The following is a 16,904-nucleotide window of genomic DNA, read 5'->3' on the forward strand; positions in this document are numbered from 1 at the left end:
GAATAGGAGAAGACAGGATACATTATAATAGTATAAAAAAATTATTATAGCACTCCCAATAAAGCACATCAAAATTGTTTTAAATACTGCCATGACGTCGTATTGCGGGTATCGCACGGTGGGAAATGTTATGCAAAATATCTACCGATATACAACCCTGCTTTATATTAAGGTACTTCATTTACTATACAATCATTGACAATGAACATCGTAGTCTTTGAATCACCGAAAATTGTAAAATGTATAAATTCAACACGAGACGAAACCGTTAAGTGGTTACTGAAGCCCTTAGACAACGTAAATGCCGCCAGTCGCCTTGACGAATGAGCTCTAAGTCTCAGCCTCTTCTATCATACAACGCCTGCCCTGCTCTTCATAGTGGAAGCTAATTGTCAGCATGTCTTAGTATGCATTACAGAAGAAAAAACGGTATCTACTTGCGAGGTTCGAACATTAGCGCAGTCGCAAAACTGAATAGAAATTCACCGAGCGTCTTATCTATTCAGCGAAGAAGACTTCCAGTTTTAGTGTAAAGTTTTATAACTGCTACATGATGAACTGTGTACAGGGTGAAGTCGAGACGGCACCGACTGCAAACATATCGAGTGACTGCGACTAGCCGAGCTTATAATTTACCTAATGCCGTGTAAAACGATCTCACGGCTAATGTACACGGCAAATATGGATAGCTCGGGCAGCACATAGGTGTGTAGTCTTTGTTAAGATTTATAGGAACAGCGATTCAAGAATTTCGATCATTTTTGTAGGTAATAATCGTTGGAATTTGCCGCCCCCTCCACATTTCGAAAATTGGGAGTTTTAATATGGATGTCCGGATAGACGTTATTCCAATTCCGTTAGTCAATCCTTAGTTTTCTGGTCTTAATGTGCAATCTCTAGTCTTCTACTTGCGAAAAACCAAGAATATATAGGTACTATTATATTCTTGGTTTTTCGCCAGTAGAAGACATGATTAAGACCGTTTTCACGACTTAACATAGCCTCTTTACTCCATAAAAGTGTCTAGTTAAGAATACATAAATCTCAAAAAAATCAAACGGCCAGACATTATGATATAATTCGTTTTGTGAGAAATGAAACGTAAAAGTCTCGAAACAATATTTAAAGAAAAATAGACAGTAGTTGGCACAACATTCAGATGTCAAAAAATAACACCTTAATTCTCCGTGACCACGAAAATTGTATCGAAACATCAGATAATATCGCACTTACCTATAGAATAGAAGTGGCTTAAATAAAAATTAGATTTATACTTTGAACGACTTAGAGACATGTATCAGTCTATATATTAGTACATTCTATCAGTTTATTTAAGTACGTCTCTTTTGGGCTAGAAAAGAACAAAGTGCTCTTTCCGTCTCTTTCAAACAAAGCGCATCCTTAAAGCATTAAAATCGAAAAACTAAAAAATTACAATTTTCCAAGAGTTTTTGTTTAAGCCATTTCAACTCTAAAAGTGCCATATATAAAGACAATAAAAAAGCGAGATTAGAACCGTAAAAGTAGTTTAAATAGCTTATAGCCAACGCAATCAACTTAAAGCATTCGGTATCGTTTTGTAAATTTGCCCGAATTTGTACGATCATTGATCCATTCCCGAGAAAGGTATTATTATCGGATACGGAGAATTCTATGGTTGATCGAGTAATTTCTATTGACGTAGTTAGTGAAGTTATTGCTGGCTATCCCGTTCAAGGGTAGCTGGAAATAGCCCCCCAAGCTAGCCATTAGATAGAGAGATAAAGGTTGGAGGACTCTCTGGCTTTACTGGTGGTAGGATCTCTTGTGAGTCGCACAGGTAGGTACCACCGCTCGGCCTATTTCTGCCGTGAAGCAGTAATGCGTTAACGGTTTGAAGGGTGGGGCAGCCGTTGTAACTATACTGAGACCTTAGAACTCTTATCTCAAGGTGGGTGGCGCATTTACGTTGTAGATGTCTATGGTCTCCGGTAACCACTTAACACCAGGTGGACGGTGAGCTCGTCCACCTATCTAAGCAATAGAAAAAAAAACTCAGCTGCCGCGAAATCAGGGACGTCTTAAATTAGTCTGGGGCCCTTGGGTACACAAGAATTTGAGGCCCTTTTGGAAAGTAAAAAAAGCGAATTATAATAACATTTTTTTACTGAGTTTGACCATTTATTATAGGTAATCAAATACGGTATGATATAATATGCCATTAATGATATTAGAATGCTGCTGGTTTTTTTGGTTACGATCACGATAACGGAAACCGAATAAATGTGTGAGAGAAATTGTCGGTCCTTAGGGCCCCCCTGAGAATGGGGGCCCTGGGCACGGGCCCTGTGTCCCTTATGGTAAAGACGGTATTGCGCGATATTACTTTTATTAACACAACGACGTCACTACAGACATCAAGATTAATTCTCTCCATGTCAACAATGTTTTAATTCGCAGCATCAAATGTTTCATTATTAAATACATAGTTTAATGGTTTCATTAATATCTACGGCAACACTGTAAAGGGGAATACCCGAGGGAGCTGACCTGCGAGATATTTGATCAACTTGACGACAAACATCCACGTTACAACCATATCCGGATACTTGAATTAAATTAAATGTAGGTATTCTTTGAAAATTCAGTATTTATGTAATAATCGTTTTTTTTTTATTAATTAAACTGTTATGTGTATAGTCTTCTTTTGGCCTCTACGAATAGGTATAGAAAAATATTTAAATTTTCGTTTACATTTAAGTCGGTCACAAATCGTTCACAATGTAAACTTTTTTGAATTTTTTTATTGCCCCTGTTGACAGATGAGGGTACGGCCCACCTGATGGTGAGTGGCTACCGTTGCCCATTGACATCAGCAATGCCAAAGGCAGAGCCAATCCCCTGCCTACCACATTTTAGGTTGATGTAAATTTTTTTATTGCCCTAGATGACTTCGAGGAGCCGGTACTAAGTACTTACTCCAAGATACTCAACGCCCCGATTAGTTGATGTCTTTTTTTTTTTTTTATTGCATACCTAGATTTGTAGACGAGCTCACAGACCACCTGGTATTAAGTGGTTACTGAAGCCCATAGACGTCTACAACGTAAATACCGCCACCAACGTTGAGATATGAGTGCTAAGGTTTCAGTTTAGTTACAACGGCTGCCTCGCCCTTCAAGCCGAAACACATTACTGCTTCACGGCTGAAATAGGCAGGGTGGTGGTACTTTCGTTAGGCAGCGGCGTGGCTCTGCCCCTGGCATTGCTGTAGTCCATGGGCGACGGTAACCACTCACCATCAGGTGGGCCGTATGCTCGTCTGCCTAGAAGGGTAATAATGTAAAAAAAAACCTACCCGCGCGGACTCACAAGAGGTCCTACCACCAGTGATTAAGCAAATTATAATTTTGCGGGTTTTACACGCATTTACATATTATTACACGATGCTATTTCTCCATCGTTGAAGTCAACCGTGAACATTTGTTAAGCACGTATTTCATTAGAAAATTAGTACTTGCCTGCGGGTTTCGAAGATCGGTGCATCGTAAGAGACGATTGCACCGGACGTCTTTATCCTTTAAAATTAAATTTACATTTTTTAATCTCAACATGCACTCTGCACTCTGCCCATGCACACATCGGACAAATTACTTAATTACCCTAATGACTTAACACAAAGCATCATAGCGTCAAATTGCTTTTAGAATAGGTTTCATACTTCAGTGTTTTAGAACTATTAAAGTGATTCATTTCACGTATTACTGATACGTATAACAAGTCAAGCGCTTCAAGTACCTCGGTCACTGCGTAACGGAGGATGGTACGGATGATTGTGATATATATAGGGAGCGTAGGGCGTTGATAGTAAGATGCAATATGCTGGCCCGCAGATTTACTGGTTGCGATAGCTATGTCAAAGTTACAATTTTTAAAGCTTATTGCCAGAATTTTTATGCCAGTAGTCTGTGAACCACATGCACGCGGAGAGCTTACAATGCCCTACGTGTTCAATATAATAATGCGTTTAGGATGATGTTGTCACTGCCACGCTTTTGTAGTGCATCCACAATGTTTGCGACATCTCACGCCGATGATTTCTTTGCAATAATGCGGAAGAGAAGTGCATCGTTATTGCGTCGAGTCCGTGACAGTGGCAACAGTCTTTTGAGAATCATATCGAGCAAGATCGAGGGACTACTGATGATTAGCCTTTGCAGTAGGCACTTGGATGGAGAAAAAAAGAAATGTAATGGTATAAAATGTATATAATGATAGTTATGTGTTAGATTTTTTAAGTTACTAACATATAATATAAGTAATTATTACTAACAAAATGATATGGTTTTAAAAAAAAAGCAGAAAACTGAAATAAAGTATTAATAATAATAATAATAATAAAATATTTTTCTTATTTTAAAATGTTCCATAATCCGGCCGATATCTGCCGAGAAAAAAACATGCGCTCCACTTTCGACCTCATGCCTCAAGTTGGCGGCAGTATTCCTATAAACATGTCCATGGACTCCGGTAACCATTTAACATTCGATGGACGCTGAACGCGTCTGCCTATTAAGAACAAAAAAGTACCCTATTTTATTCATATAGATATTAAAAATTAATGTACATATTTACATACCTCTTTAACTTGAATGGTTTCAAAACGTTCACACGTGATCGCTGGTACAGCCCTCCCGTACAACGCTCACATTACAGAGTTGAAACACTATTTCGAAACACGTTTACCGAGTATTCGAACGCTTCACACACATCATAGCTCAAAATAAAACCCCTACAATACGAAACAAAGAAGCGAACAGAGTCGTACAAAAACCACCGGAGTTACGTTACATCTCCGATAACCTTAAATCGGTTATGTTTCTCATTATAACGTATATTTGCGAAACAAAGAGTGTCGAGTTACCTTGCACTGCTCTCTAAAGCAATACGAGACCGGCAGCCGATTGTTTTGGTCACACGAACTCCCTACTTTCGGGGAAGACTCAATTTAGTTGCAACACTGGATGTGCGAGCCGTGCGTCCTGTTAGCTCCTTTGTAAAATAACGCGCTATTAAGGAGAACACATATTTCGCGATGACTAATTTTAGAATTCCGCACTACATTTTTGTTTCCCGTCGTATAAGCAGCCCACTGAAATTCTCGATGGATTGCGATTCCGATCTGGTAGTAGACTCAGCGAAGCACTGCTCTTGCTAGGGTCAGTTATCAATCAGTTATCTCAGGTCGAGCCTCTGAGCTCTCCTACCGGACGATGGGTAGTTGGAATAGCTTCTCAAGCTACCAAAAAAAAGATGCTCTTGTGAAATTTCTTGATGCTCTTTGTAGATTATTGCGTGAACTCCGTACAAGTGCAATTGTGCATATTATCGCAATTTAATAATTATTTTGTCAGTGGTGGCAATACAATACAAATTTTGTTTGTTTATTAAGAAAAACAAAGTCGTTAATATTGATAAATGGTCCCTCTTACTTTCGCAATTCCGTAAAAATCAATCGTAATCTATTTTAAATAAAAATGGCTTGATCGTTCATAAGATTTTACATAAAACTATGTGATCATGTTTCAAGGCATTATGTGACTGTGTGGTGCAGTAGCTAGCGCTTCTAAATGTTCAACTGAGGGTCGTCGCTTCGATTCCCACATTTGGCACGCACATTATATGACGAACAGATTTACTTGCTCATTGTCTGATAGTTCAATAATTATATTTATGTAAATATTTAAACGTGTTTACGTATGTACATTTGCCTCTGAGATAGGGAATCCTAGTTTGGGATCAGTGTGCTTAGTGCGAGTTTTTTAACGTTTTCGATAGCGTAAAAGTTAAACAGCGCCCCTAGCGGCAAACGTAGGTAAACGTTCCAACTCCACACTTTGAGTTAACTTTTACGTTATCGAGAACGTTAAGAAACTCGCACTACGCACACAGACGACAGTGTGTGACTTGTTATTATTATTATTGAAAGTACTAAACAAGAGGTTGTTTAATGATTAATATCGGTTGAAACGGTTGAAAAGGTACTTATGAAGTGTTGGATGCGTTGATCGGAATTCATTACGCGCAGCCAAGGGCGTTGGTTTTCAACAATCGCATTGGTGTCGGATGGTGGTTCTAAAAATACTTGCACCGATCTTAGTGAGCCGAATCGGATCGTGTTTCATGTTTCTGGTGTACGCGTGTTACAGACTAAATAGGTTAAACGAATGAAAACAATGTTATTTGCCGAATAACTGTTTGGTAATCGACGTTCTATTTTTGAGGAATGTTCATCGAATTATCGATAAAATTCTATATGGAATTTGATGATGCGATACAAAAAAAAAACCTAATTAAGTTTAGTATTAGACATATAGATATTATACAAGAGTGCGGTTATGGTTTAAACAGTCCCCAGCCTTAGAATTTGCTACCAAACTGCTATCTCTCAACATAAATAACAAGAAACTCTACCAAAGTTTAGAAAAAATAAATGCTGACCATTTATTTTGCTCTTTAGATAGAAAATACGAGTATAGGACTACTAAATTTTATAATACTAGATAATTTATGTAATAGTATTAGCCTATATAGATACAGTATGTAGACTAATAAAAACTAGTATAGTATTATCATCCTCAAGCTACAATTTTTTTTTATTGCCTTTGTAGGCAGACGATCATTCGGCCCACCTGATGGGGAGAGCGGTTACCCTCGCCTATGGACTACAGCAATGCCAGGGGCGCAGCTAAGCCACTGCCTACCAAAACTTATCCTACCTATAACTATAACCTGCTTATCTTAATGCCTTAATAGTCGTTGTATCACGAACTTCCCACCCTGCAAACCAAACAGCCTACTTCTTATCTTAAGTACAAGATGGTAGAGCAAGTCGCAAGTCCGCACGTGTAAATCACAACGAACATGAGCATTTGGCTATATCTAAAAGTATTCGTCGTGAGGCAAACATGCGTTCCAATTTGAGTTGTATTCATAGCAATAAATAGAGTTCATTCTTACGTCTAACAGTTTAAGCGTCGTGGCCTTTAAAGTCGCCGTGGCCTAAAGGATAAGACGTCCGGTGCATTCGTGTGTAGCGATGCAACGGTGTTCGAATCCCGCAGGCGGGTAAAAATTTTTCTAATGAAATACATACCAAATGTTCACGATTTATTTCCATGATGAAGGATCGTGTCGTGTAATAAAAATGAAATCCGCAAAAAAATTATTTGCGTAACTACTGGTGTTAAGACCTCTTGTGAGTTCGCATGGGTAGGTACCAACAACCTATTTCTGCCGTGAAGCAGTAATTCGGTTTGAAGGGTGGGACAGACTTTGTAACTATACTGAGGTCTTAGAACTCATATCTACAGGCGCGAGACGGCATTTACGTTATACATGTTTATGTGATCCGATAACCATTTAACACCAGGTGGGCTGTGAGCTCGTCTATAATAAAAATATATATATAATAAAAAGTGTCTATGAGTTAACCGCTTAGATCGCAATCCAATGCAAATGAACGTATGATAGATGAAGTGGAAACTCCAAACTTTAAAATTCGCGTCAATACTTGATTTAATGGATGGAAGGAAACAACCGTTTATTTTTGCAAATGAATCTTCGTTCTCACGAGTATCGTAGTCCTCGCTTACATAATTGTTGAGCTTGTCATAACGTCATGGCTTTACGGGATGTGTTTACACGTATGCGACCAAACAATTAAGTAATGTTTTTTTTCCGTTTTTGCTTCATCAACATAGAATATGAAACATCTAAATAGAAAATCTTTCTATCAAGCTCTTTTTACAGGCAGAGAGGTGGTTGTCAGGCAGTGAGGTGTTTGGAACTTTAAAGCAAAAATTATTTTGTTACACGCTGAATTTATTTTCCTTTCTTCTTCTTTCTTTTCCACCCTGAGATATACTTAAACACGAATAGTATTTACAAAACGATTAGTAAATTAGTCATTCAGACTAAAAACCTTATTGCTAAACATTTTTATGATCAAAAACAACACAATTAGTAAATTATATAGTAAATAGGATATTAATAATGTGAGAGGAATAAATACATATTAAGTAATGTTTTAATTACAAATGAAGATATGATGTTAGGTAAACAACATACAAATAATTTAGTAACATAAGGAAATAAGTATATTATAAATTGACAATGATTTAGACCTTATGAACTAAGAGTTAAAACATCATGTGTTTATAAAGAATTGATATATGACATAAGTGTAATAATTTGAGGAGTAGAACATAACAACGCATTATGAGTTTCCACCGGGAAATGTCACTAAACAATGCAATGTTTTAAAATTATTTATTTGTTATAAAAAAAAAAAGAACATAATATTCCTAAATAACCTTTGCCTTTGTACATAATTTTCCTATTACTCTGTACTATGTCTTCTTTTCTGTGTGTACATAAATAAATAACCTAAAAGTACACGTTATTATCAGCAACATGCTTCGTCAATTAAATAGTCTTGTGTTCCGGTTTCAAAGAAGGGTAAGTACAGGCTTTATACATCTAAAGCTACGACTTCATGTCTAAACGCGGTTAAGAGCATTTACGTTGTAAAGTCGACAATATCGAATATGTAGAGTAAAAACTTTTGGGAGCGCAGTGTGAATGAGTACAAAAATCGTAAAAACGCAATGATGAGGTTATCTCAAACAATCAAAGCACTTACCAAGATTGTTCACACACGAGTTCTACATACTAAATCAGACCGTTAAATTATGAGATGAGGTGGTTTCTAGCCTTCCCATATTAAAATACTGCCTATCCTACTGGTAGGACCTCTTGTGAGTCCGCACGGGTAGGTACCACCACCCTGCCTATTTCTGCCGTGAAGCAGTAATGCGTTTCGGTTTGAAGGGTGGGGCAGTCGTTGTAACTATAATTGAGACCTTAGAACTTATATCTCAAGGTGGGTGGCGCATTTACGTTGTAGATGTCTATGGGCTCCAGTAGCCACTTAACACCAGGTGGGCTGTGAGCTCGTCCACTCATCTAGGCTTCGATCAACAATATTGTTGATCGAAGCATCTAGGCAATAAAAAAAAATAATAATAAATATCTGCAGTCGTATATCATCAGATTTATACTCCTAAGCAGCTATATTTTAGCTATAAAATCATAGCCATAATAATGATAGAGTGGCATCCACCAAATTTAACTACACACTACATATATTTATTCACATATTTAACTACCTACTCTAAGTTGCCTATAGAAACTCTAGTAATGTTCACACTAGAGCAAGATGTAAGACTAAGCCAAAGCAAACCTTAAATAACATTGGCCTTTCAAGAATTGGGACACGGCAAAAGTTAACCTTACTCCGACAAATTAAGCAACAGCCAACGACGTCAATGGATTCGTGAACATTTAATATTTTTAACTGCGAAGTGTTCAAAAACAAACATTACGTTCGGTCGAGAATAAAACGTGGACACAGTATCTGATTACGAGATATTAAAAGTGCGATGGGCTGGTTTCGTATGGCGACGGCCGGTGTCGGATTGCCTTATGACAAAGCGGCCTTTGGTATCCGTTGCTTGTCGGAATTATAATGTTCATTATATTTTGTACGCAATTTGCTTATTTTTCAAAATCTATAAGAATTGTATTTACGAATTCGATTTTAACACGTATGCCATAAAATCCGTTTTTCTGTAAATACCTACTTCATATTATTCGGTCTAGGTAGATAGCGTTTTTACCATACCATATGATAGCATTTTTTATAGTATGATTATGTAGAAATTGGTTGTAGAATATATTTTTTTCCTACCTATGCTAATAGCCTTGAGAGGCTATTTCAGCTTCACCCTAACGTGTGTAGGTTAGCTCACGGGGCTCAAACCGGAGTGTTGCTAACACTGGCCCTAGCAAGAGCAGTGTTTCGCAGAATCTACCACCGGATCGGAAGCGCGACCCACTGAGAAGATCCGGCGAGAAACTCAGTGGGCTGTGTCTGTGGGTTAATTCTCTCGTCGAGCCCTTCGGCTAGCGACGGGTTCGACGCGGACGGTGACCGGAGTAGAATCATTGCTACTTCACAAATACAGTGAATATAATGTGACGTAGCTATTCGTGTCCGTGTCATAGTCAGCGAGAATTTGTTCATTGCCAAGAAAATGACCATTTACAAAGCCACGTCTTGATGTTTGGTTTTCCACGTCTCATCCAACTCTTTCTGGTTGCCATTAGTAATGTTCTACTTGATTTACACACGAATTAAATGTAAGCCACATAATTACAATGTGTTTACAAAAATATATTTAATGAAGAATCGAGGGACATTTTGTCAACTGCAACATCTTTGTTCAGGCTTACTTTATTAGCTTGCAAATCTTCTTAATCTTTTTTTCAGTATGGATATTGGCTTCTTGCCATGATATTGTTGCAGTTTGAGTTATGATATGGAGCCAAATCATCGCATTTTTTTGAGTCAGTAGTCAATTCAGGTAGTATTAAATTAAACTATGGTAGGTGATATGAAATAAAGAGCTTGAGAGTTTGAGCTTGAGTTATTTATTAAACTTTTTGGAAGAGTCAGGGAAGCCGCATATAGCGACTTCGTTTTATTTTCCCACACTTGTAAGCTTTCACAGATACTAAACGTTTATTAAACCAACCTTATTACACATTGAAGCCTGAAGAAACGCAAAATTAATACAATAATAGAATTCACATAATTTCGCTCCACGCGTTCTCGCCAAAAATTACCTGATCATCTTTGGTGTTCGATTGGAACCATATTTTGGACAAAACATTTGACATTAACAGTTTATGTGCTCGTGAATTCCAACCTACTCGTCGAACTCGGCAAAGAGTTCGAAATATAACCTAACCTAAACATCAGCCCGCTGAATTTCTCGCCGGATCTTCCCATCCGGTTGCGATTCCGATCCGGTAGTAGATTCATTCGCGAAGCAACTATTCTTGAGTTGTTAGGTCTCCTTTGGAGGCGCTCGGGTAGCTGTTAGCAAATTTTACCCCTCCAGGCTGAGCCCTTGCTCACCCGCCTGCTCTGGTAAAACTAGAAAGGTCTCCGGGCCACAAATAATTTATAATCTCTCAAACATAATAAAAGAGAATTCCAATAATAAGTGAATACTGAAACTGAATTCACATGTCTCATTTGGCAATATAAAAAGGATTAATTGTAGTACTCTACAAAATTTGTTCTAGAAGATTAAATGAACACATTTAGATACGCCCTCTCGTAGACTTTAGATGTAACTAATAAAAAAAAAGGAATAGAACCAGACGGTTCGTGTTACACGAAAATTAACGTCGGCCTGTCGGGTGCGCTGTGACGCAAAACGGACTCCGATGACTTAGTTGAGACGAGCATTAATTATTAAGGATCATGTTCGGAACTCGGGGCTCCGATATCGGGACGTTGTTCACGGAGCCCCGCGGGAGACGCCTCTTATAATTCTAGAGGGAGCGTGTATCAAATTTTGACAAGTAATCGGGGTATACTATTTACTTTTTATTGCTTATATGGGTGGACGAGCTCACAGCCCACCTGGTGTTAAGTGGTTACTGGAACCCATAGACGTCTACAACGTAAGTGCGCCTCCCACCTTGAAATATAAGTTCTAAGGTCTCAGTATAGTTACAACGGCTGCCCCGCCCTTCAAACCGAAACGCGTTACTGCTTCACGGCAGAAATAGGCGGGGTGGTGGTACCTACCCGTGTGGACTCACAGGAGCTCCTACCATCAGTAAAAAATTCTGGAAATATTAGTACTGAATAGAATTCGTATTTCAAAATGTAGCCCTTCATATTTTCGTTACGTAATCTGAGATTGAGTACAATTTTTAAGAAATGTCTTTGTTATCATTTTTCTTACATACACAATTACTTTCTTCCTTTATAAAATTGTACATATTATAATTCAATTATGAAAAAAGATACAAACAAAACGAAAGTACTTACTGAGTTCGAATCTAAAATAAAAACCGTAGGTAGGTAATTTCCAAAAGAGATTTTTCAAGAATATCAATTTACATCACATTTTAATTTCGCTCTCGTAAAATTTTAACCTATCGGCAAATAATTATTACACAGTGTGTAATTAAAATATTTTTAATTACATAATTTGAGAAGGGTGTAAATTGAGGCGGGTTTCGATCGCTCGTTTTAATTATCTCGTTGCTTCGTCACCGGACTCCGTCTAGGATCGTATCTTCATTAATTTTACTGGAATCCTACACGTGCTGTAAATATAATACACTTATTTACAGCACGTGTAGAATTTTCATGTTATGAAGCTTTTGTTTATTAATGTACGCTGATAATGTTTGTTTAGTAACGAAAAATTATGTAACACAAGTTGCCTTACATATGTACATACATAGCTCTTAACTTAGATGAATAAATGTGGTTTTTGACCCTACTGGCACTGATACTGTATACTGGTAGCTTTTACCACGAGCTGGAGAATTGATACTTCGACATTAAGACTGAAAAAATTTTAAAAGCAGAATTTATGTTTTTTTTTTAAATATTGCATTTGTATGCAGACGAGCATACGGCCCACCTTACGGTAAGTGGTTACCGTCGCTTATGGACGTCGAGAATGCCAGGGGCACAGCCTACCGTTGTCTGATGTCTATGTCTTCTAGTAGCTTCCCAATATCAGTTGAGGCGTGATCTTGCAAACCCATCTCCAAGACACAACTAATTTGTTTACACCCCAAACACTCATTAAAATTACAAAGCGCCATTACTACTCCTAACATCCTACCCGTAGTCTTCAGTTTTTTTCGGTTGCAGATAAGTGAACATGATGCTTTTTTTTTGGTCGGGCAATTGCTGTTTTGATTTTTATTACACGATATTATTCCTTCAGCGTGGAAGTCAATCGTGAACATTTGTTAAGTACGTATTTGATTAGAAAATAATTGTACCTATCAACGGTTAGCAGAGCCCATAGACATCAAGAATGTTAATGCCGTCACTCACCTTGACACATAAAGTCGAAATCTCAATGGTATAATTTATAGGATGTCCCACTCTTCCAATGAGTACGTGATTGCTTCAAGACAAAATATTAAGGATAGGTATATTATATGAGGTAGGTACTGACCTTTGCAGACTTATCCCCTATCACCAGTAAACAAACTAATTATGGTAACATATTAAAGTTGTCGCCAAAAAGGAAAATGAAGAAAAGGAGAAATAAGTTTATGTCCAGTAATTTCTTAGGATTTGGTGAGTCTAAGATAATATTGTGTCATAGAATTGGATGTCATACACAACCCGACACTGTACTAACAGCGACCCAGCCCAAAGCAGATACATCATCCAACATGATCGCCTTACATTGTATTTGTTTATACAGGATGATCAAAATTAAACGCGTTTCGAAGTTTCTGTGAGAAGTCATTAAGGCTCATTTTCTATGCGTTTACTATCAGCTCGACAGTTTTTTTTTTATGTTTGTGAGATTACTCGTGGCTCAGAGGCCTTTCTAGTTTTACCAGGGCAGGTGGGCGAGCAAAGGCTCAGCCTGGAGTGATGGGATTTGCTAACAGCTACCCGAGCGCCTCCAAAGGAGACCTAACAACTCAAGAGTAGCTGCTTCGCGAATGAATCTACTACCGGATCGGAATCGAACTCGACAGCTTGGAAGACAGCAACACTTGCTCTTGCAGCTTCCCTTTCAAAACTTTGGAAGGTAAGGAGAACAGGGATGAAAATTTTTAGTGTTTACCCATCCCTAGGGCCTTTAATAAACGCCACAAAATATAAAGCCTACGCATTACTGGTAGCGTTGTGGATAGTTTAATTAATAGTATCGCACTAGCACCGGTAAGTTATTGGCATGATTATAAGCACTTTAACGCTTAAGCGCGTCTCTATTCGACAATTATCCGTAGCTTCGAATATTTCGTGGTTCCTTTATAATATAGGGTTGCACTGCTGTTTCAACAACGGTAAATTAAATGTTAGAAGCACTTGAATGTAATTAAAATAGTTTGATTGTAACTACTGTACTGTTAAAACTGAGACCTTACAACTCGTGTCTCGAGGTGGTTGACGGCATTTACGTTGTAGATGTCTATGGGCTCCGGTAATCACTTAACACCAGGTGGGCCGTGAGCTCGTCCACCCACCAAAGAAAAAAAAGAAAAAATATATATTAATAGCCAAATGATATTTATATTGTTGTTAGTGTTTAAGGTAAGCTTAGAAAATTTCAAATATCTCGTCCGAACTTGGTGAAGTTTTAAAATAATAACTATGAATGATAATTTTGAAAGTATAGATTTTAAATATTCGTTTCACATCATCCTGTACAGATCATGGAGTCACGATAAAACGTCTGTAATATGAGAACCGAACAGTTTTTGTCAGACGATACTAAGTAAACACATTAATATGGATATTTTTACACCATTTATTAATATTTCAAATGTGATTTATTTATTATGTTTATGTATATTTTACATTGGCTATTTCAGTTTTTGTTTTGCGTATAATAAATTATTTTTGATCAAAAATTTATTTTACAAATATGGCTTCCTTCTACGGTCAACGCTTTTTAGGTAAATCAATAACGCAGTAAAATTACAGATTGGTTTGGAATGCGATTGTATTGCTAAAATTTTAATGATTGTTTATAAAATAGAATGATATGTATTTTTTTAACAAATATTTTTTCGTTTTATTTTTATTTTTAATGCATAATATGTAGGTATATCAAAAGGCTCTCCCTTTTGACCGTCCGTACAAACAAGAGATTCTCGTTAAACAAAGTAATTTAAAATCAAAGAAACCCTATCCTTGTGTCTGAAATGACCACAGTTTTAAAAATTTCGATAGACAAAACGATCTGGGAATGAATCTTCAATATTTTTTGCGTAATTGAGATTGACCAACACCAAAAAAGACGCAGTGGTAACTGGAAAAACAACGACAGCAGTTTATTAGTCCAAAAACAAAAAAAAACCTCAAGATTAAATAATTGCATACACTAAGTATAGTTTTTTTATTTTATTGCTTAGATGGATGAACGAGCTCACAGCCCACCTGGTGTTCAGTGGTTACTGGAGCCCATAGACATCTACAACGTAAATGCGCCACCCTCCTTGAGATATAAGTTTTAAGGTCTCAAGTATAGCTACAACGGCTGCCCCACCCTTCAAACCGAAGCGCATTACTTCTTCACTGCAGAAATAGGCAGGGTGGTGGTACCTACCTGCGCGGACTCACAAGAGCTCCTACCAAACATATTAAGTAGTTAAGTAGTACACATGTATAAAAATTATACGACAAATTTGTACAACAAAAATTATGTTCTAGGCAAGTAAACAAGGATAAGATCGCGGGTAACCTAAGCTCGGAGCTGGATTTATATCTCGTTACGTGCTGCACTAAAATAGTCTTTAAACCTTCAATCATAAAGACCTACGACAATGAAGTACCGTGGACACTCGATACCTTCACGCACGCCTCCCGTTGCTGGCTAGGCGGTGTTTATTCACCCCCTAACGTCAAAGAATATACAAGCGCAGTTGGGCCACAACGATAATTTGAACTAGTGCTTTTAAGAGTAATTTCAAACAATCGATTTAGTTTCTTGAACAGAGCGCAACCGATTAGGTATAACGCGGCCAATATGTCATTCGCCATGTTACGATTTATCTGCTTGTATACACATATGTTATGATACTAACAATGTCAGGGGCAAAGCCAAGCCGCTGCCTACTGCTTAATATTACTAGTAGCTCTATCTGACATCGCATATCTGGTATATAGTCAATATCAGGGGTGGGCAAATATTTTGATAGTCGGGCCACATTGCAGATGAAAATTTAATCTCGGGCCAAACAGTTTTTTTTTTTTTCTAATTTTCATATTGTGCGACTATTATACATACTGTAATTGTTTAATTATCATAATTATATTTTCGAATAGGAGGCGCTGAAAAGAGCGGTTGTCCGGGAGAAAATTTTGGCTCCCACCGGCCCTGATAATGTGTATAAGTATTTCTTAATATTTTATCTAAAAAAATTTATGCACCAATTTATGTTAGACAAAAACTAATATTTGTGTTTTTAATAATAATATATACAATGCTTCACGCGCCAGACAAAATTCTACCGGGCCGCCATTTGCCCAGGCCTGGTCAATATCATGTTCGATCTTTAAGCCTAATTGTCCTATCTATATAAGTGTCTACTCTATAAAAGATGTACAATGCAGAGGCATCACATGATGGTATCGGTTACATCTGGCTATTATATGTCCGCTATCGCACCCGTGTTAGCTTTCAGTGTTCACTTCACTTTATGATTATAATGTTAGCTTAGCGTAGGCGGTGTGACGCGTGCTGTACCTTCCTATATGAGTATAGTATAATTTATCTAATCAATTACCTTTTTTAATTTAGATGATCAATATTTTTAGTATATATTTTATAGTTGTTAGTTTCTTTAAAGTCATCATAGAATGGTCATTAGTGCACTCAATTCAGAGCTGATAGGTGGGAGGGTGGGAGACTGGGCCATTAGCGTTCACTTTATGATGTGTACAACATTTGTCTACAACTTAACACCGCGTACACCATGAAAGTGTCTGCCTTTAACAAAAAAAACAACGTAGCAATAGGTCGTGGTGTCTATTACTCCGATAAATAGTGGCTCTGGAGAAGGTCAAAGTCACATTGCTCGGTCGATCACAGAGGATCACTAAAAAGTCATCCTCCATGAAAATCACAAAATTACACAAATTAAACGGTAGTAAATGGCTTGGCTCTGCCCCTGGCATTACTGAAGTCCATGGACGACGGTAACCACTCATCATCAGGTGGGCCGTTTGCTCGTCTGCCTACAAGGGCAATAAATAAATAAAATAGATGTATGTCAGTGCTCTTGCAAAGAAA

General features: G+C 37.6%; 1 protein-coding gene across 2 annotated transcripts in view; it reads right to left on the bottom strand.

Moving 5' to 3' along the window:
* LOC101745611 (sine oculis-binding protein homolog) overlaps positions 1–16,904 on the bottom strand; it is a 55,904-nt gene that overhangs the window by 29,181 nt on the left and 9,819 nt on the right. Inside the window, exon 1 of one of the 2 annotated variants that reach the window (XM_062675149.1) lies at positions 4,619–4,728. The exons of the other annotated variant lie outside the window; for it this stretch is intronic. The gene's annotated coding sequence lies outside the window, so the exon portion shown is untranslated. Of the gene's footprint in view, positions 1–4,618; positions 4,729–16,904 lie in introns of those variants that run through there. 2 annotated transcript variants of the gene reach the window in all.

Source organism: Bombyx mori, chromosome 23 (assembly GCF_030269925.1).
Source record: "Bombyx mori chromosome 23, ASM3026992v2".
NCBI classification, from domain to species: domain Eukaryota; kingdom Metazoa; phylum Arthropoda; class Insecta; order Lepidoptera; family Bombycidae; genus Bombyx; species Bombyx mori.